The 21,684-nt window shown below is 35.3% G+C and overlaps 1 protein-coding gene across 6 annotated transcripts in view; it reads right to left on the minus strand.

The window, feature by feature from the left end:
* WASF1 (WASP family member 1) overlaps positions 1-21,684 on the minus strand; it is an 87,960-nt gene that overhangs the window by 65,083 nt on the left and 1,193 nt on the right. The window contains exon 1 of one of the 6 annotated variants that reach the window (XM_053590995.1): positions 9,805-9,821. The exons of the other annotated variants lie outside the window; for them this stretch is intronic. The gene's annotated coding sequence lies outside the window, so the exon portion shown is untranslated. Of the gene's footprint in view, positions 1-9,804; positions 9,822-21,684 lie in introns of those variants that run through there. 6 annotated transcript variants of the gene reach the window in all.

The raw sequence follows: 21,684 nt of genomic DNA on the forward strand, positions 1-21,684 counted from the left end.
TCTTCAATTAATATACATTACCCACACAAGTAAATAAAGAAAATAAATCTAAAACAAAACACAAGAGGAACTTGTTATCACCAACTGAGCTTAATAAATCTAAGTTAACTATTAAGCAATTTTGAAAGAGTAGTGAAATTCAGAACCTACTTATGTTACTTACACATCTGAAGTGCTTATTGGGCACCTCAGTCATTATATCTTAAGAAAATATATTTGATTTATTTTTAAAGAATAAAAGTATCATGAACAAATCAAATATTATTTATAAAACAATTTATGTTCGAGGGAACAGCTATTAGAACGTAAAGAGACAAATTCTGCTTCTCCTTAATTTTTGTAGAATCTTGTGAGAATCTACTCTGACCTAGTCACAATTTAACTTCATTTTCCAGTGTTCTCAACACAAGCAAGATATAAACTAAGATTTGTCATGCAAACAGCATATTTCTTGCTTCAAGAGTCATAAAACAAAAGATAGAAGCAGAAGGAATAACTAACTCATAACTTCATAAATCATTCTGTATGGCTAGTATTTCTCTAATACCAAAACCAAACAAAGCATGACAAGAAAACTAAAGACCAGTATCTTTCATGAACATAGATGCAAAAATCCTCAACAAAATATTAGCAAATCAATTCTAACAATGTATAAAAAGAATTATACAATGGGATCAGGTGAGATTCATTCCAGATATGCAAGGCTGGTTCTACAATAGAAAATCACATAATCCACCATATCAACTAGCTAAAAAAGAAAAGTTACATGATATCAAGAGATAAAGGAAAAGTATCTGACAAAAACCAATGTCCATTCATCACAAAACTTTCGGCAAACTAAGAATGAAAGCTAACTTCCTCTCCTTAATAAATAAATCTACATAAAAACCTACATCTAACATCATACTTAATGGTGAGAACTAGAAACTTTCCTGCTAACATAAGGAACAAAGCAAGGATGTCCCCTTTTACCATACCATACCTACTTAATAAAATAAGAGAAGGAAATAAAAGGTATATAGATTTGGAAGGAAGGTATAAAGCCCCTTTGTTTTACGTCACAGATAAAACGAATGTACATATAGAAAATTTGAAAGAATCAACAAAAAACTCCTGGGCAATTATAGCCATGTTGCAGGATACAAGATTAATATACAAAAGCCATTTGCTTTCCTACATACTAACAGTGAACAAGTGCAATCTGAAACTAAAAATGATACCATTTATAACTGCACCTCCCAAAATGAAATACTTCAGCATAAATCTAATAAAATACATACAAGGTCTAAATGAGGAAAGCTACAAAACTCTGATGAAAGAAATAAAAGACCCAAATAAATGAAGAAATATTTCATGTTCATGAAAAATGTCAAACTCATTAGTAAACCTCTTCCCAGTTTTCTGTCTCCCTAGTTTCCTGATCTATGAAACTATTTCAACACAATTCCAATAAAAATTCCAGCAAGTTATTTTGTGAATATCAACAAACTGATTCTAAAGTTTATATGGACCAGGTGCTCACATTTATAATCTCAGAAGGCAGCCAAAGAAGGCTGAGGTGGGAGGATTATTTGAGGCCACAAGTTTAACATCAGCCCAAGCACAGTGAGACATTGTCTCTACAAAAAAAAATTTTTTTTAATAAGCCAGGTGTGGTGGCAGTGCCTGTAGTCTCAGCTACTTGGAAGGCTGAAGGAAGAGGATTGCTTAAGCTCAGGAGCTTGATGTTGCAGTAAGCTAGGATGATTCCAATGCACTCTTTAGAGATCTTGTATCAAAATCAGTAAATAAAGTTTATACAGAGAGACAAAAGGCCAAGAATAGCCAACACAATATTTTAGAAGAACAAAGTCAGAGGACTGACAGCATCCAGCGTCAAGACTTCCTATAAAGTTATAGTCATCCAGACATTGTGGTATTGGAGAAAGAACAGAAAAATATATCAATGGAACAGAACAGAGAACCCAGAAATAGACACACACAAATTCAGTCAACTGGGCAAACCATTCAGGACCCTTTCCATTGTGTTGGAAGTTTTCCTATCTTCTAATATCAAAGAGGATACTAAGGAATAGGAAATCTCATTCATTGCAGTTGGGAATGCATAATTGAAAGACAGTTGGGCAGTTTCTTATGAAACTAAACACAAACTCTTTTTTGCTTCTTTTTTTTTTAGAGATAGAGTCTCATTTTGTCACCCTCGGTAGAGTGCCGTGGCGTCACAACTCACAGTCACCTCCAGCTCCTGGGCTCATGCGATTCCCTTGCCTCAGCCTCCTGAGCAGCTGGGACTACAGGCGCTCACCACAATGCCCAGCTATTTTTTGTTGCAGTTTGGCCGGGAACGGGTTCGAACCTGCCACCCTCGGTATGTGGGGCCGGCACACTACTCAGTGAGCCACAGGCGCCGCCCCTAAACTCTTAACCATACAATCCAGCAATCATGCTCTTAGGTATTTAACCAATAAGGTGAAAACTTATGCCCACACAAAAACCTGTATATAGATGTTTTAACAACTTTATTCTTAACTGTCAAGACTCAGAAGCAACCAAGACATCCTTGAGTAAGTGGATAAATAAAATGTAGTTCATCTAGAAAATGGGTTACCACTTAGAGCTAAAAAAGAAATGCACTATCGAGCCATGAAAAGACATGGAAGAAACTTAAATGCATATTACTAAGTGAAAGAAGTCAAATTGAAAAGACTATAAACAGTATCCTATGATTCCAACTATATGACATTATAGAAAACGCAAAACTATAAATAAAAACAGTAAAAAGATCAGGGGTTCCCATGGATTATAAAGGAGAAAGAGATGAGCAGGCAGAGCACAGATGATTTTTAGAGCAGGGAAACTGTTCTGTAAGACACTGAAAAGGTAGATACATGTTATTATCCATTTTTCAAAAGCCATCAAACAGGCAACACCAAGAGTGAACCCTTGTGTAAATGATGGGCTTTTAGGGATGATGATGTGCTGATGCGGGTCCATCAATTATAACAAATGTACCACTGTGGTACAGAATGTTGATAGTAGAGAAGGTTGTACATGTGTAGTCAGGGAATATAAGAGAACTCTACTTTCAGCTCAATTTTGCTGTGAACCTATAATTGCTCTAAAAATTAAAAGTCTCAGAGGCCAGGTGTGGGTGGCTCACAACTGTAATCCCAGCACTTTGGGCAGCCAAGGTGAGAGAACAGTGTGAGGTCTGGCGTTTAAGACTAGCCTGAGAACAAGAGGAAGACTCTGTCCCTACAAAACATAAAAAAAAATAGCTGGCTATGGTGGCACATGCTGTAGTTCCAGTCATTTGGGAAATTGAGGTGGGAGGATCGTTTGAGTCCAAAAGTTGGAGGCTACAGTGAGCGAAGATCATACTATTGCACTCCAGCCTGGGCACCTGAGATTTGTCAAAAAAAAAAAAATCCATTAAATTAAATAAAATTTTTAAGTTTCTTAAAAAAGAACTTATAAAATATATGAATATACTTAATGTCACTGAATTATACACTTTCATAATTATTAAAATTATTACTTTTATGTTATATATCTTAACACAAATTTTAAAAAGTTATAAAAGAATTCTAGCAATATTAGGAACTAAGAAAGTATCCATTCAAGATGTCTCCTCTCTCTCTTCTTAAATTACCTATCCTTTTTCCTCTCCTTTGAATTCATTTTGTAACAACATGATCATTTAAAAATGCATCTCCTTCAAAGCAGTATTTTTTCCTCTTTCCTCCTGACTTAGATCTGCTATAGCTTAAGCATCACATCCCCTGAGAACTTGTAAGAAATACAGAATTTTGATCCACCCTTGAACTTCTGAATCAGAATCTGCCTAACAAGATCTGTGTGTAACTCACATGCATGATAAAGTGACAGTGTGTGACCGTGCTCTAGAAGACTTAGCTCTTGTGCACCCCTTCTAATTCTCTATGTTCCTGGCAAGAGGCATTAATCCCAGGAATAAAGGGAGCAAGATACTCATAAGCTGAATAGGTGGGCCAAGTTTTTGTAAAAGGAGAAGGGGTAGAGATACAGAAGCATAAAACTGAATTTAAAAGCTTGTCAAGTATGTAGTTGGGAAAAGAGAAACAACTGTGAGAAAATTCAATGATATGACAAGCCAAAATAGGATAAGCCATTTATTCTATATTATTTAGGAAATAAGTGAAATGGGGAAGCAGATGAATACTTATGAAAAAGAAACCTACTGATAGATCAAGAAACTAGGGAGAAAGAACACCAGGAAGTGGTTTACTAATGAGAAAAGTGATGCTCTACAGTAATTTTCCTAATATTAGTTCTTCCTATTTTGGGCAAAGTATTTCTGAACTCTTTCACACTGAACAGATGTAAGACTATGTTTTTAAAATATCAAAGGCATTCTCCAAATTACATTTACACACAAAAAGTACAGTGTTTACAGAGAATATCCAGATTACAATGAGAATAGTTAGCTTCTTCATTTTATAGAAAGCCAAACTCAAAAAATGACCAGAGATACTAGAAATTAATGAGAAGAAAACTCTTTCAGTTTTAGCATCATAGTATTAAAATAATAAATTAGCACTGGCATTTCATATACTAGCAATGGATAAAAACTTTTCATTTACTTTATCCTGAAGCAAAAATAGTGCTAGTTTTACTCCATCTGGAAAATCTAAAAGGTGATATTCTCTATAGCAGTCAAGGATACAAAGTCTGACCACAAACCAGATGGGCATGAATCTTGGCTTTGCCCTTTATTTACATACTGTGCTTAAGACCTTAACTTCTCTGTGGTGAATTCTGCCTACTTTACCTGGCTGTTTATGAGAATTAACTGTGATAAACTGATTAGGAAAAAGCCTGGCACATAGCACATAAAAACTCAAAAGTGTTTTTTTTTTTTTTTTTAATGTGAAACGTTTTTAAAGTATTTCTTAAAATAGGATCTTCCAAGGATGAAGAACTACCCTATCTTAATATAACTGGAATTACGCTCATGTGTCATATAAGGAAGTTTCAGTCAACAACATAAGATAGTGGTCCTCTGAGATTTTAACTGACCTGAAAAATTCCTAATGCTTAGTGACACTATAACCATCATAAGGTCATAGTGCAACATGTTACTCACCCGTTTGTGGTGATACTGGTGTAAATAAACCTACTACTGCCTGCCAGTCCTATAAAAGTGGTTACATAATACTTGATAATGGGCTCGGCGCCTGTAGCTCAGCGGAGCTGGAGGGTTGGAATCAAGATTGGACCTGCCAAACAACAATGACAACTGCAACCAAAAAAAATAGCTGGGCGTTGTGGTAGGCACCTGTAGTCCCTGCTACTTGGGAGGCTGAGGCAAGACAATCGCTTAAGCCCAAGAGTTTGAAGTTGCTGTGAGCTGTGATGCCACAGCACTCTACCCAGGGTGACAGCTTGAGATTGTCTCAAAAAAAAACAAAACAAAACTTGATAATAAACAACTATGTTACTGGGTTATGTACTCCTATATTCTATTATTTTAAGTTATTTTAGAGTACATACCCTCCACTTACAACTGTAAAATATCCTCAGGTAGATCCTTCATGAGAAGGCATTGTTATTTTGGGAAACAAAGTTCTATGCATCTTGTCTTAATGCCCTTGAAGACATTCCAGTGGGACAAGGTGTGGATGGAAGACTGTGACAGTGATGATCCTGACCCTGCATAGGCCTAGGCTAATGTGGGTGTTTCTTAAGTTTTTAACAAAAAAGCTTAAAAAGCAAAAATAAATATATAATTTTTTAAAATAGAAAAAAATTACAAAATAAAGGTGTAAAGAAAACAATTTTGTACAGTTGTACACTTTATGCTTAAGCTAAGTGTTATTACGAAAGAGTTAAAAAATTAAGTTTATAAAGTAAAAATGTTATAGTAAGCTAAGATTAATTTATTACTGAACAAAGAAAAATTTTTAATGAGTTTAGTGTAACCTAACTGACAGCGTTTATAAAATCTACAGTAGCGTACAGTAATATCCCAGGCCTTCACATACACTCACCACTCACTCACTGACTTACTCAGAGGAACTTCTAGTCCTGAAACATACATTCGTGTTAAGTGCCCTACGCAGGCATAACCTTTTCTTTTATACCGCATTTTTACAGTATTTTCTATATTTAGATATGTTTAGACACACAAATAATTACCATGTGTTACAACTCTCTACAGTATTCAGTACAGTTAATATGCTGTACAGGCTTATAGCCTAGGAGCAAGAGCTATGCATACCATGTAAGCCTCGGTGTGCAGTGGGTTATATTATCCAGGTTTGTGGGTTTGTGTACACTTTATGATGTTCAAACAATGACAAAATCACCTAATGATTTCTCAGAACATATCTCTTCCCTTAAGTGACACATGACTATATACTGTATGATTCCATTCATATAACATTTTAGAAAATGCACACTAACCTACAGCAACAGAAAGCAGATTAGCTGCAACTTAGGGAAGGAACAACGAAGAGGCAGGATACAAGAATTACAAAAGGAACTAGGAAAATGTAGGGGATTCATTATCTAGATTATCATTATGATCTCCTGAGTACATCCATAAGTCAAAACTTTTCCAATTGTACAATTTATTATATGTCAACTATATTTTAATGAAGTCTCAAAAAGCCATTAAATCAAATAGCATTTACTATTCCAACTAAAGACAGTACTTATATGCTAGAAAATGCTCATTGTTTTCTACCATTTATTAACAAAAATAAATGATTTAACTTAGTAATATTAGATATAAACCTTAAAATGTGTACTAGAGCACAGTACATTGCTTTTCAAAACTCTTTCTGGAAATATGCAAGCAAGAATCTTGGACACTAACGGATTAAAGCAAATTCAGAGACGCTCAGGTAGACAAGAGAGCTTTGCTATCTTCTCTGAACATATTACAATCCTATATTCTGATTTAAATAATGTAGTTAATCACAACAGAAATCTGGTGTGTGTTGCTTTCTTAACACCCGTATCATTACTAAAGATAATCTACAATTATAAAATAGTAAATGTAAAATAAAAAGTAAATGAGTTGGGTTATCAGATACTTGTAATTTGCCTTTGTCAACACCAAAAATTTCTCCACAGAAACCATTTCCTATGGTGGCAAAGTTGCAGGTATAGGGTTTTCAAACTCTAATTCAGCAGTTGGAATGAGCTATCCTCTCTTTCTTCTGCATCATCATTTACCCCCCAACTGGATCACTGCCCTCAACAGACACACACTGTAATTTCATCCATCTTGAAAAGAAAACAACAACAACAAAAACTTCTGTTGGTCCCACTTTTCCCTCCAGCCACCCTTCCCTTGATTTCTATTTTGATTTATGGCAAAATTTCTTGAACAAGTTATCTGATTTCTCTCCTCCAGTTCTCACTAAAATCTGTCCCTTCAGGCTTTCATTCCCAGCATTATACCAAACCACCTCACCAAAGTCAGTTATCTGCTCCAGCAGTGGTTAATTCTCAGGCTTCTTCTTACTGAACTTACCAACATCTGATACAGTTGTTCACTCCTTGAAATACTTTCTTACTTTGTCTTCCAGGACATCATAAGCTCTTGGCTTTCCTCCTACCTCTTCTCAGTTTCCTTTGCTTAGTACATCCTCCTCCTTATCTTCTGTACCTCTAGATCTTTGAGTACTCCAGGACTTAGTCCTTGGACCTTTACTCTTATCTATATTCATCTCAATAGTAATCTCACTCATATTAAGTTTCTTTAAGGTGAGGTGCACCCGTATGTAACATACATGCTTCTCTGTTATCCTCAAATAGTTAATTACAGATAATTCTACTATTATTTAGTGAGGCAGCTACAAACAAAAAACAGATTCAAATAGAACAAAATAATTAAAAGTAATTAACTTAAATTTTTAATAGTCACCACCTTTCTTTTCGTTTAAATTCAATATCACTGATGATAACCAAAACAAATACTTACTAGTTATTCTAGTCATTGACTATATTGGAAGCATCTAAATACCACACTGAATATTTCATAAAAAGATGCAAATCATGACCTTGTCTATGGCCCTACTCCCACAGGCATAAAATTTAACAGCGGCACTTACATTCACAGGAACTTGTTTCAAAAGCCGTTTTAAAACAATTATTTCTTTACTTAAAAGATTTCATAAGGATAGTAAAATAAATACTATTTTAACTACCATTTTCTGGTCTTAACATGACCTCCCACATAACAGTTAATAATGAATGAATTTAATGAAATTAAAATTAGTTGGAGAACTCATAAAGCCATCCTACTATAAAAAATACATACTCAAATTCATGTTCAACTGGTAACAGGTCATTAATGTCATCCTTCTATACTTAGTATAACATTAGAAAAAATTTACATTTTCTGATGAATGAAAAACTAATTTCTTTATGTACAAATCTATAAAGAGACATGCTCTATTTCATTTTCTTCTGTGACAATGAAAATGATGATTTTTACATTAACATTGACCTACTATATATGAGCACAAAGTTGTAGAGTGCCTCTATCACAATGAAAAAGACTTTTTTGCGAGCGAGAATACATTTATAATAGTGCATTCAGTAGTAACACGTAATTCCTTTCATCCCTCCAAGATTCTCGCCTCAAACAATGTGGTTTGCCAACCCCAGAGCAAGCGTTAGAAGTATACAGACTACAGCAAGGCTTTTAAATTGTACACCATTCCTCCTGAGGGCTCCAGTGCCAATCCTGAGCACTGGGGAGTAGTATCTTCCATTCTACCGTTTAGTACATCAGTGTCGGTGCATAGACTCTTAAAACAGTTCTAACTCTAAGATCACCATCTCTGAAATGTCTCTGACATATTCTATTCCTTCATTTGCTTGTTATTATAAAACTTCTTTGTCCTTACCAAGTTCCTGTAATCCTTTCATTCTCTTTTTTTCAAAACCATCAACATACTTTTGACTTTGCTTTCCTTCCTACGCAGCATTTCGGATTCCTTTTCAGGGAAAGATCTGCCCAGACCCCAAGGCCTTATCGTCTGGTCCCAAAAGAACAGTCATGTCAGAATATAACACATATATATAACATGTGACCTGACCACACCTTCAGCGTCTTCTTCTGTCTCTCCTTTTTCTTCCCAATCTCTAAATATAAGTCAGGAGTCAACAGTTTTGTTATATCCTTATTCTTTCTACATTCTCTCCTCTTCATAAACCCATCTATTTCCAGACCTTGAACTATCCCATGTCTAACTTACTTACACAAATAACACTAACACCACTGGCAATATTCAGGCCTGTGCTATCGGTCTCCAAGACAGTTCTATTAACTCAACACTCACTAATTCAACATAATCCAAAATCCATAATCCAACATCATCCACTACTCCCAGTCTTCCCCCAAAAGAAATTTACTCAATTCTTTGGACTTCTCTAATTTTGGTAATAACAACAAATCACTTAGGATTTGAGATCATCTTTAAATTAAAGCAAAGTAATGGATTATTTATTAATCAGTTCGGTCAATTTTTGATTGAGTGCAAAAGGCTGGTAAATAGCTGCATCTCATCAAATGATACAATGTAGCCATTTTCATTCAACTCCTTTGTACACTGCTTTGGTATTCTGCACATGGCTTGAAGTCTGAAATCAATCCCTGACACCCACCTCCAGTATTACAACTTAACAAGTAAATGAAAATAATTCCATTTTTCCCTATATCTAGTAGAATCTTGAGTTAGGAATAAGCAGTTAAGTTACTATTGTAAAAAATTCTGTGGTAGTCTATACTTAAAACTTAGTTCTCACCTCAAATAATGAGAATTGTATCTCCTTATTGGTTATTGTGAAGACTGTATGACACATACAGGTGCCCAAAATTTTCCCAAAATTTATGAAAGAAACCACATGACAAATCCATGAAGCTCAGAGAACACCAAGCAGGATAAATACTAGAAACTCTGTAGGTAGGCATATGATATTCAAACTACAAAAAATCAAAGACAAAGAAAAAAATCTTGAAATAAGTCAGAGAGAAACCACTATACTACAGAGGCACAAGGTTAAGACTTACATTAGACTTATCAGTAACCACGCATACAATTAAACTGGAGTGAAATATTTAAAGCATTGAAAGAAAAAAAAACACCAACCTAGAATTTTAAATTCAGTGAAAGTATTCTTCAAAAATGAAGGAAAGGTGCATCTTACAGGGGTATTTGCGAAACTTGGTAAATGTAGAATGTAAATGTCTTAGCACAGTAACTGAGAGAATGCCAGGAAGGCTATGTTAACCACTGTGATGAAAATGTGTCAAACGGTCTATGAAGCGAGTGTATGATGCCCCATGATCATATCAATGTACACAGCTATGATTTAATAAATAAATAAATAAATAAAAAGAAATTAAGGATAAATTTACAGATTAAAAGAAAGTTAAAAGACAAAAAAGGGCGGCACCTGTGGCTCAATTGGTAAGGCGCCGGCCCCACATACCGAGGGTGGCGGGTTCAAACCCGGCCCCCGCTGAACTGCAACTAAAAAATAGCCGGGCGTTGTGGCGGGCGCCTATTGTCCCAGCTACTCAGGAGGCTGAGACAAGAGAATCGCTTAAGCCCAGGAGTTGGAGGTTGCTGTGAGCTGTGTGATGCCACGGCACTCTACCGAGGGCCATAAAGTAAGACTCTGTCTCTAAAAAAAAAAAAATGAAGGAAAAATAAAGACATTTTCAACAAACAAAAACTAAGGGGCATGTCGAGGTGGCTATGCCTGTAATCCTAGCACTCTGGGAGGCTGAGGTGGGAGCTCAGGAGTTCAGGAATTTGAGACCAGCCTCAGCAAAAATGAGACCTTGGCTCTACTAAAATTAGAAAAAATCAGCCAGGCACGGTGGCAGGTGCATGTAGTCCCAGCTACTCGGGAGGCTGAGCCAGGAGGATTGCCTTGGTTCCAGGAATTGAGGGGCTACAGTAAGCTATGATGATGCCACTGCACTCTAGTCAGGGTGAAAGAGCAAGGCTCTGTCTCCAAAAACAAATCAAAAAACCCTAAAGGAGTTTATCACCACCAAATCAAAAAACCCTAAAGGAGTTTATCACCAGTAGATAGGCCTTGCAAAAAATGACAAAATAAGTTCTTCAGAGAGAAGAAACTATGAATACTACAGGTCAGAAACTCAGATCCTCATAAGAAGTGTCAGAGCATTAACAAATTAGGGTAAAACAAAATCTATTTTTTTCTTATTCCTATCTGATTCTAATAGATAAATGTTCAAAATAATAATAGCAACAAGGTATGGGATAATATCAATAAGTAAAATGAATGGCAGTAATGTTACAATAGATGGGAAGGAGTAACAAGGGACACTGTTAAAAGGTACCTGTACTAACTGTTAAGTGGCATTAGTGTTATTTAAATGTTATTTAGATTTAAATTAGTTGTAAATGTATACAACAAATTCTGGGGCAAGGTTTTTTTTATAATGAAGTATAATTGATATACTAAGAGAAGAAAGAAAATAGAACCATATAAAACGCTCAGTTAAAGTCAGAGAAAGTTTTTTAAAAGGGAAACAAAGAGCAAGTGCAATAAATACAAATCAGTGACAAATAGGGTAGATTTTATCTAATCATATCAATAACCACTTTAAGTGAATAGCCCAATGACCCTAATTAAAAGACAGAGACCATCAGAGGAGATTTAAAAAAACAAGACCCAATAATGATATAAAGAAACCCACATATCAAGGCATAGGCAGATTAAAAATAAAGGGGTGGTGAAAGACAGACCATGCCAACATGAATACAAAGAAAGCTGGAGTTGCTCTATCAGTCTCAGACAAAACAGACTTCTAAGCAAGGGAAATTATCAGAGATAAAGAAAGGCATTACATTATAATAAAGGGGTAAATTCTCTAAAATCTAACAATCCTTAATGTATATGCACTAACAGAGCATCAAGATATGTGAGGCAAAACTCATAGAACTTCAAGGAGAAAAAGACAAACTATTACCACAGTTGGAGACTTCAATATCCCTCTATCAGTAATTGACAGGTCTAACAGGTAGAAAATCAGTAAAAATATGGCTGAACTAAATGACACCATTGTTCAACTGGACCCAATTTAAATTTATATGATACCTTTACCCAACAACAGAAGAATATATATTCTTCTTAAACCATTCACTGAGATAGACCATATTCTGGTCTATAAAAATGTTTAAAGAATAGAAATTATACAGTCTTAGACCATAATGCAATTAATCCAGAAAACAACAGCAGAAAGACAGATGGAAAATTACAAAACTTTTGGAGATTAAACACCACAATTTCTAAGTAACACGTGGTTCAAAGTCTCCAGAGAAATGTTTTAACAGTTTTAAGTAAATAAAATAAAACTACAATTTATCAAAATTTGAGGGATGCATCAAAAACAGTACTTAGAGGAAAATTTATAGCATTTAATGCACATAAAGATGCTCAACTTACAATGGGGTTACATCTCAATGAATCTATTAATATTATCATTAAGTCAAAAATACATTAAATACACCCAACCTACAAATATCATTACTTGGCCTAGCCTATCCTAAACATGCTCAGAACATTTACAATAGCCTATAGATTGGCAAAATCATCTAACACAAAGCCTACTGTATTAGAGTGCTGACTATCTCATGTAACTTACTGAATATTGTACTGAATGTGAAAAATAGAATGTATATGTACTCAAAGTACACTTTCTACTGAGTGCATGTCACTTTCACATAATGGTAAGGCAAACAATCATAAATAAAACCATGGTAAGTCAGGGACTGTCTATATTAGAAAAGTAGAAGGACCTAAAATCAATAATTTAAGTTCCTGCCTTTGGATACTAGAAAAAGAGCTAAATAAGCATAAGACAAACAGAAGAAAAAATACTTTAAATAATTAGGGCAGAAATCAATGAAATGGAAAACAAGAACTCTAGACAAAAATTAATGAAACAAAATGATGTTCTTTGAAAATATCAACAAAACTGACAAATTTGTATTCATGTATCATGATGTACCCCACAGAGCTTTTATTTTGGCTATAAAAAAGTGAGTGCTAGCCTTCATCCTCAATTAAAATATGAAACACCATGGAATATGTATACCATGGAGTATTATTCAGCTATAAAAAAATGGAATTTTGCGGCATTTGTACTAGGCTGGATGGAGGTGGAACACATTATTCTTAGTGAAACATCACAGGAATGGAGAAGTATGAATCCCATGCATTCAATTTTGATATGAGGACAATTAATGACAATTAATGACACAGTGGGGAGTGTGGGAAAGGGAGACCAGACAGAGAAGGAGGGAGTGGGTGAGGGAAAGGAAAAGAAAAAAGAACAAGAAAAGTGACTAATTCTCACATAAATTGGATTTGATTTTGTCCAAATTACGTTACTTAAACATTAATTTTTAATTCAACTTGTTAATATGTTGTTTGGGACATTGCATCCTCATTTATAAGTGAAATATGTTTGTAATTTACCCTTTATAATAATATATTCTCTCCAATTTTAATATCACGTGTACCCAGATCAAGTACAATGATTTTGAAGTATTTCTTCTTTTTCTATTGTCTATAAGATTTGGCATGATCTGTTTTTTGAAATTATCTTTTACTTTTATTTATAAATATTAGTTGTCTATTTTTTGAGACTTAAAAAAAATAAGAAGTTAACTGATGACTCCATACTGAATCTCAGAGTCAAAGCATTCTATAATAGACATACTCTTATTTGACAATGTGAATGTTACTTTCTTTGCATTATTACTATCATTATTATTGCTTAATATTTCGATACAGCAATTCTGATTTCTTTTCTGAATGTATTTATGTTTGTTCATTCTTTACGAGGTTTTTGTTTCTAGTCCTTATCTTAAACATTGTTATTGTTATTAATTTTTAAGCCTCTTCAATTTTGTGAAGGCAAAAAATCGAAACCTAAAAAACACATGTATATGTAAAAATAAAATAATTCAGTATCCTTTTACATAAGAATGCTCAATAAAATCTAATCAAATTTTACTCTTAAAAAATAAAGTGAAGCTCGGCGCCTGTGGCTCAAGTGGCTAAGGCGCCAGCCACATACACCTGAGCTCACGGGTTCGAATCCAGCCTGGGGCCCTCCAAACAACAATGACGGCTGCAAACAAAAAATAGCAGGGCATTGTGGTGGGTGCCTGTAGTCCCAGCTACTTGGGAGGCTGAGGCAAGAGAATCGCTTAAGCCCAGGAGTTGGAGGTTGCTGTGAGCTAAGATGCCACGGCACTTTACCCAGGGTGACAGCTTGAGGCTCTGTCTCAAAAAAAAAATAAAATAAAAAAATAAAAATAAAGTGAGTACCAGCCTTCATCCTTAATTAAAATATGAAACACTTCACTTGTTCCTCTCTTTTTGTTTAACCTTTCCACATTCTCTGGCACAATTTCTAGCACATATATTTCATAAAAATTTACCAAAAAAAAATAAAAAATAAAAAGGCATAACACAACAGTTGTCCCTATTTAAAAGACTGGTAAAGAAAAAAGCTTACTTTTGTAGCACAAAGTGAAAAATCTAACAGATTTTGTATTTTGGGGTAGAGGAATCAAACAAGTTAATCCACGCCCTGACATGTAAGCTTTTTTCTTCTTTTCAAATGAGTTAGTCAATACAGAAACATTAACCTAAAGGAACAGATCTGGGAAACTGTTGCTCAGCAGAAAAGAATGGCTACAATCTGGACTACTGACACACACACACACACACAAACAACTTTGCTGCAATCATCAACCAATGGATGTCACGGCAAAATACACCTCCTTAGAATTCCTTCAGGACCATTAGTTTAAGAAACAGCATCTTTGCAGCTTTGAATAGAAGGGGGAAAAACAAATTAAAAATCACACATATCTGTGTTAAAATTCCACCTCCATTTTTGTTAGCTATGTGACCTCATACAAATTACCTAATCTATAAGAGAGCTTGGTTGGCTGACAAGTACCAAAAATACAATTCCAACTTGTTTATGCAAAAAGGAGGACTTATTACAAAGATAGTCTCCTGGAACCCACACTCAGGACCATGGATAAAGGAACCTGAATACAGTCAGGACACTGTGCATCTGCTTCTCTCTGCATTCTTTCTTCTAGATGCCCTTGCTTGTCCAGTTCATATGGCAAGAAACAAGGCCATTAAACTTTTCAGAGTTTTACATCTTGTAGTTTCAGCAACTCGAGAGGAAACAAACTATTCAACCCCTGGTGCTTAGGGCCAAGGAAAATCTAAGTGACCTGGCTTAGGGTAAGTGTCTCGAATCAGGTCAATAAACTACAGAAATGGAAAGAATTGTGTGTTATTGGTCTCCCTGGTCCCTGCCAAGCCAGAGTTATCTTTATAAAAGGCAGATTTGAACCAGTCATCAAATCTGATTAAAATCCTTTAGGGGCTTTCCCAATAGACTTTAAAATAAAATCCTTAATCCTGCCAAACCCAACTTTATGTAGGCCCTTCATAGTTTGGCTCCTATTCACCTTCCCAATCCTCACATCAAGTCACAATCCCTTTTATAAACTAAGCTTTACCTATTCTGGCTTTTGTTTTTTTAAGTTCCTTGAACCTACCAAGCTACTTTCCTACCTCAAGATTGTTTCAGATGAGTTCTTTGCATTATTCTCTTCCTTTTCCATCTAGCTAACTCCCAATAATCTTGCCTCCAAGAAGCCCTCCCCAGCCTCCAATGTAAATTATGTTTCCTCTTCTTTTCCTTTACAGCATTCGCCACAATTTCTAATACTGTCATACACAGCATTATAGATATTTTAATATAATATTTATACTAATTAATATAATTTTATAATTCTCTAGTATTATTAATATAATTATTTGTTATTTGTTCAATATCTGTCTCCCTCACTACACAGTTCAACAGGACAGAGACCTAGTCTTTTCCTATCGAGCTGGCGGTCAACAATTACGTGTTGAATGAATAATTGGTTTAGCATGGGGTAGGTGGTAACCACCGTACTTGATCAACCAACTGCAAATGAGCAGAGGATAACAAACAGGCAAAATTGTTATTACCAAGTTATTAAAATGACTGCTACAACAGTAACTTATTGGGGAAAGAGGAGAGAAAGCAGTTCCCACAGAACATGGATTTCTGGTAGGCAGAATAAGCATCATGTTCAAGTCAGTTAACCTCCTTCAATAAAATCTTCAGAGGGCTAGGATATCAATGAAATAAGATGATAGATGAAACAGTACCTATACAGTGACTTGCACATGTAGGAAGAATGCATGCTACTTCCTTTCTTCTTAGACCATGTTATACATTATTCTTGAATATCATTAATCTCCAAATAACTTAAGTAAAAACCTACAACATAATCCAATGTATATAACAAACACAGCTGTGTTTCATGACTCCTTTTCTCACAGCACCCTGATCTTTTCTCCCTCCTAAGAAAGGGCTTGTCTACTATTCTGTAGTAATTGTATCCACTCAAACTCCATTTAGATTAAACTAAAAACAGGCACTAGGAACACAAAAATGAAGCAACCAAACAACATAAAAGTATCCCTTTCATCTAAGAGTTCACAAATTAACTTTCTCGATTCACCTTCAAACGCACACCTGTATCAAAGCTCACCAGGCCATTACCAAAACTTGAAAGTAGTACCCCAGGGAAGGCTGCCAAAAATACATACAAGATGCCTCATACTCCATGTGGCAACCCTATCTCCTCCAGACCATAATCCATTTTTTTACCTTCATACTCCTATTCCACAACCTAATTTCACTATTTTTTATTAAAACAATTTCTTTGGAGATTCACTGGATATGATCTTCCTCTAAAGTATGGATAAAAGCTACTTTGACTTTACTAATAGCTGTCAGTAAAAACAAAAACTAACAAACAAAAACCTCTAAAGAAGGAAACACAGGAAATCATCCTAATTCTGTTTCTTGATAGTGGGGAGTTTAAATTTATTTTTAAACAAACAGAATAAAAAAACAAAACAAAACAAAACTTCACGTCTTGCTTCTGAGACTAGGCATGTGAGAAAAGATACCTCTGTTCTTTTCAGAGGTAGATCCAGAAAGGTGAAACTTCCTGACAGGAGGTAGTCAGTAATATTAAAAAGAGAAAACGAATTTCCAGGAAAAAAGGAGTTACACTAAGCTTCAAAGTGCCTTAGAATTTTATTTATAGCTAATAGGAACCTCACAGGTCACCTGCTTCAATTTTTTCATTTTACAACTGATAAAACCAAAGACCTTGAGAGATAAAGTCATGAAGAAGACCCCAACTCCTTCCAATTTCCCTCATGGCCTAACTTCCTGACCTAGATAATGCAAGACTGCCATTCAATGAGTAAGGCAGGTCCTTCATGCCCAGTGGGTGAAAGAAAACAAGTTCCTAACAATATATGATGTCTAACATGTTCCTAGCATTTCAAGGTAGATTTGGGATTGTTTTTTCCCATAGAAAGACTGTCATACACAGTATTATAGATATTTTAATGTAATATTTATACTAATTATTAATATAATTTTTAATTCTCTAGTATTATTAATATAATCCTATAATTGTATTAAGGGCCAAATAGTCTTGGGTAGGCTGTCTGTGAACTCACTCAGTTCTATACTGAGAACTCAGTCACTCAGTATACAGTTTCTGAGAAAATAATTCTCAAATTTCAAACCATTTTATAAGTTTTAAAATACAATCAATCCCATTCTAAGTGCTAGGACTGCCAATTCACAAAGGTTCAAAATTATAAGCTGAATGTAATAAACTAAAACTGTTAAGATTCTTAATTTCATAAGAAGTTCCACCTCAGAGGTCATTCATTTTTAAAATTAGGTACTCCAGCATTTAGCACAGGATTTAATTCACAGACATCTCTCTTAATATTTCACTGGAATACTGAAGTAAATCAAAAAGAATCAAACACATTTCTCTACCCATTTTGTTGAGGAAAAACAAAAAGGTTAATCTATATTTTCACAAAGTGAGGTAGGAGGTAAGAACACGGTTTATATCATTTCATAGAAGAAAGCTTCCCAACATATACATTGCTCAGTATTCAGTGCCAATTCAAAAATGTACAGGTAAAAGAATCATCTCTGAACAGGTAATAGAGTTCAAAACATCTCCAAATTCATTTTTCTCTTTAGAGATAAAGCTGTGTTTCACTAAAATCTGTTTAATAATGGGCTGGATGCGGCGGCTCACACCTGTAATCCTAGCTCTCTGGAGGCCCAGGTGAGTGGACTGTTTGAACCTGTCAGGAGTTTGAGGCCAGCCTAAGCAAGAGCTAAGATCTGGTATCCAAAAATAGCCTGGGGTTGTGGTGGGGGACTGTAGTCCCAGCTACTCCAGAGGCTGAGGCAAGAGGATCACTTGAGCCCAAGAGTTTGAGGTTGCTGTGAGCTGTGATGCCACAGCACTCTACCAAGGACAACGAAGTGAGACTCTGTCTCTAAAAAAATAAAATGATGAAATAAAATGTAATTAGTAAGTCAACTTTTTAAATTTTTCACTCAGCATATTTAATTCTTCACTCCTTTGTTTTATTTATTCAATAAAGAAAACTGAGCCCCTACTATTTGCTAAACACTATGCTAATAACTTTGGCTTGATGAAAGCAAGCTGCAGGTCAGTGCTTGTCCTCAAAGAGCTAAGAAAAACTGTGAGTTAACTGCATTTACCCAAGTGATTGCAACAGCTAAATTTTAGTTCCATCATTAAAGAAAAATTATAAAATGTAATCAAATTAATTCTCAAAAAAAGGAAACCATACAAGAGTAATTTTAAAGATACTTTAATAATCTCAGCATCTACATGAAGTTTTCCAATAAAGGAACTAAAAGCACTGTTTGGTAAAAGTTCTAATACTATAATTTTTAATAGTAGTTTTTGCTATGAAAATCGACTATATTATGAAAATTCCTCCAGTAAGGAAATCAAAAGCTACTATCAATAGTGATAATGAAATTCAAGCATTTGGAAAGGTTACCTTCAATTATTCCTAAAATAAACCTAAAAGTGTAATTAAATATAGTCCTATGAAATACTAATATATTCTCTCTGAATATATTATTTACAAACCTGAAAAATAAAGAAAGCAGTTTCATTCGCAGTTATGTGCTTTGGATTGTGTCATCCACAAACTTTTAATGAAAAAAAGGCCTTAAGAGTAGATGAACTAATGAGGGTGTGGGGGGGGGGGGAATGAGCAAGTGGGGAGAGGGAAGGAGAGGGAGGGAAGAGGAGACATGATGTAGGGCACACCTCTTAGGGGCAGGACACAATCATAAGAGGGACTTTATCTAACAAATGCAATCAGTGTAACCTAATTCTTTGTACCCTCAATGAATCCCAAACAATAAAAATAAATGAATTGTATTAAAAAATGAAAAAAGGCCCTAATATTTTCTGAATATATTATTTTTCACAAACTTAATTCAATATTCTACCTGCTTTATTGCTAAGTCACATACTTTTTCTTTTTTCTCTTTTTTTTAATTTTTATTAAATCATAGCTGTGTACATTAATATGATCATGGGGCACCATGCACTTGGTTCATAGATCGTTTGACACATTTTCATCACACTAGTTAACATAGCTTTCATAGCATTTTCTTAGTTATTTTGCTAAGACCTTTACATTCCACATTTACTAGGATTCACATATACCCTTGTAAGATGCACCGCAGGTATAGTCACATACTTTTTCATCAGTACTAACTACTTATATCTATATGTTTAAGTGTATGTGTTAACTATATCAACTGACTCTTACATCTGCAATTAGTAAAAATCCTTCATAGATGAGAAATATTCTTCAACTTAGAAGCATACTTCCCCAAAGCAAAAATAGATGTAAATTAGCTGTTGTTACATGCCAAAGAAAATCCTAATCACATTTTTTCATTGAATTTTACACTGAAATATTTTCATTACTCATCAGCAAATGTATATAAATGTTCTTTAAATGCACTATGAAAACATCTTTACTGAATTTACCATACTATCTATTGAGGTAAATGAGTATTATCTACACTTACATACAAGGAAACCAAGGCATAAAGGTATCCATTTTGTAAATTGCAAGATCATTTCCTTACCAAGTAACTGATTCTACACCATCAACCTATATGTGCACCACTTCCAAGTGCCATAAAATCATTACTGTACCTTAAAACTGCCTCTGCAATGCCTATGTGCAATCGTTTCATCAAAAGAGTTAACGCAACAAGCTTAAACAAGAAAAGGTGGAAAGAGGAAAAACAAACTCATTTTTAGTAACAGATCATTTATTTTTTTAATAATGAAATGCAAGTAGTTTCTAACATGAAAATCAAGTAAACAATTGTTTGTTATATTTAAAAAAATTTTTCATCCTTCAGGTAGATCATGCAAAGTGGAGCCTACCCATCCTTGAAGAAAGAAGTTAGGAAAATTTGAAAAAATTCTATAGCAAGCAATTAAATACCTGATATTGCAAAGAAAAAAATTCAAATAAAGTAGGGAATGATTAATATTAAATCTTTCCTTTAATATTAAATCCTTCCTTTCATTCAACTGAAGGCTATTACTAGTAATCAAATATTCTGCTACAGAAAAATAAATACAAACTTTTCCTATTCAAAGCTCAAGAAATTTTATATCAGACTTTATTCAAATATTCAAAATAATACAAGTACTTTTCCCAACAAAAACTTGAGCATAAGGCACCAACTATTTCTAAGAGTTCAAACAGAGATTTTACTTGTAATTATGATACAGTGCTAACAATTAGAAAAATTAAAGTTACCTACCACACAAATTAAATTTAAGAACATCTAGCCAGGGTGAATAACCAATAAATCATTTACTTCACAGAAATAAGACTAAGCTAATACGTGACTCTAACACCAAAGAAAAAAATTAAAATAGACCCCAAGGCACATATGGAAATGGATGTGATCAGACTGAGTCGTAACTAAGTACCTAGTCTAGCTGGAGATAAACTAATCGGTTATAGGACAGGTCGTGAATGTTAGGTCGGATGTGCTTTCTTTTCATCATTATTCCAGCTCTTCATCCGCAAGTGCAAGAGAAGGTGTCAGAGTACAGAAGCTAGGGGGCATGCTATAGCAAGGGGAAAAGAAAAATGGGAAAGGTGCAATGGATGCTGCATAGTTGAATAATTATCTGGGTGGCACAATGGGCGAGTCCTGCAGACATCAGAGCTGAGTAAGCGGCTCCCTAACTCTGCCCAAGACACCCCCCACTAACAAGGCATTAGATGCGACGGCACTGCTTCGCCTCCTATGTAAACGAATAAAAGGATGCCTGCACTCGTTGTACCGTTATATCTTTAGATGCAAACGCACAGGCTTGCTTTACAGAGCCTCTGGCACGCAGAGCGAGCAGAGGCTTCTCCGCCACCCCGGGCTGCAGCCTCCCCCAGAACAAGGAGGCACGCGGGCGGACCGTGGGTGCGGGCGAGCAGGGGAGCCCCGCGATGGCACTTCAGGTGAGACCTGCAGTCTCTCCGACCAGGGCAGCCTCAGGGTGATCCCTGCAGCTCCGACCCAGGCGTGCCCCAGCGGTCTCTCTGGGCATCCAGCCCGGCTAGCGGGTGGGCGGCAGGAGCTCGGAAACCCGCGGATGGGGG

The sequence above is a fragment of the Nycticebus coucang genome, chromosome 5 (genome assembly GCF_027406575.1).
Source record: "Nycticebus coucang isolate mNycCou1 chromosome 5, mNycCou1.pri, whole genome shotgun sequence".
Classification (NCBI taxonomy): domain Eukaryota; kingdom Metazoa; phylum Chordata; class Mammalia; order Primates; family Lorisidae; genus Nycticebus; species Nycticebus coucang.